Raw genomic sequence first — 1576 nt, forward strand, 5'->3', positions numbered from 1 at the left:
CTTTACATCTACACACGAATATATATATATAGAGAATGTCTCAGTGATTTTTTTGTGAGTGCTTCTATGATGAAATATATGTCTTTACATCTACACACGAATATATATATATAGAGAGAATGTCTCAGTGATTTTACATTTGAATCAAGTTCTATTTTTTTTTCTGTGAATGTGTCATTAAAATTGGATTAGATGTGTATGCTTTAATTGATGCCCCAATTATTGTTGACCCACGTTTAAGAAATGCTAAATTATACGTTGTGCTAAGGAAAATTGAAAATTCTAATTTCATGCATATCGTTGAAGATTTGCATGACAACGTGAGGAGTATAATGAGCTACACCCATCTACAAGTTTGAAATCTATGTTTAATTTATATGAATGTAAGCACTAATTTCTTTTAAATTGACTTGACTTGGTCAACATGGGATAGAATATTCGTAAGATGGGTAGCTTAACGATTATGTCAAACTTGGAGAGTCGTATTCAACTTATTAAATGTGGTTGCTTGGTAGTTTTAAGAATGTCCCTACAATGATAATTGAGTTTCTACATGATTGTGCTTTCCTATATCAATATAGTTGACTAACAAAGTAAATTACAAGGAGAAACAACATTTCTCTACTACGTATATATTGCTAAATCAATTAATAATAAATTTTAAGTTGATTTACGATTTACACAGTTGGTATAAACAATATTGTATGCATGTAAGTAGGCATGATAAGTTGATTTACAAAGCAAAGTTGGTATAGACAATATTTTATGTATGTAGGTAGGCATGATAAACATCTCTTTTTTTTTTTTTAGAAAAAGGTGGCAGTGCCACTTAATATATTTTATTTATTTATATATTTTTTTTACAAAAGTTGATTCAAAGAGCTCCCGAAGAAAAGAACCAGTAAGAAAAACTCTGATCCTTGCTCTATAATGCATATAAAGGTTGTGAAACTTAAATCCCTAGTATGCCAAAAAATACAATATATCTTATAATGTCCAGAATATCGAGTGCCACAAATCCTCCCCAAGTATCAAATGCTTTTTGGAATATGTTGAACAAGGTGAAGTCCAAACCAAAACATCACAAGAGTTGTACACATTTACATAGCAGTCCACAGTCTGTCTCACTTATGCATTTATTCAACTTGCAATCCAACACGCTTCTTAGATGCTCAAATCGACATCCATTCACATCATACAGATACAACAAAACCACGGGACCCTGCACTTATAATACCTCACATACCAATTTTTATCATTATGAAAAAGACCACTGCATAGCCATGTGTAATATTATCCTGTACCCATGTCCTCCAAAAAAATTTCCTTAAGAATTGGATAAGAATTGTGATCACAATTCGAACCCATCATATTAAGTTCCACCTTGGAACTTCCCATATTTTCCAATGATCTGCAACCTGGTTCCCTTCTCTATACACATGTGAAATGATAAAGTTTACAAATGTCAATAAGTGTACATGCTTGTTCAAGTAAATATCTTATCTGCCAATTGTCAATATTTCTCTTTATGCTACCTGATGGAATAGAAGCAGATTTTAAAGAAAAAACACACCTT

The sequence above is a fragment of the Cryptomeria japonica genome, chromosome 5 (assembly GCF_030272615.1).
Source record: "Cryptomeria japonica chromosome 5, Sugi_1.0, whole genome shotgun sequence".
In the NCBI taxonomy this organism is placed as follows: Eukaryota; Viridiplantae; Streptophyta; class Pinopsida; order Cupressales; family Cupressaceae; genus Cryptomeria; species Cryptomeria japonica.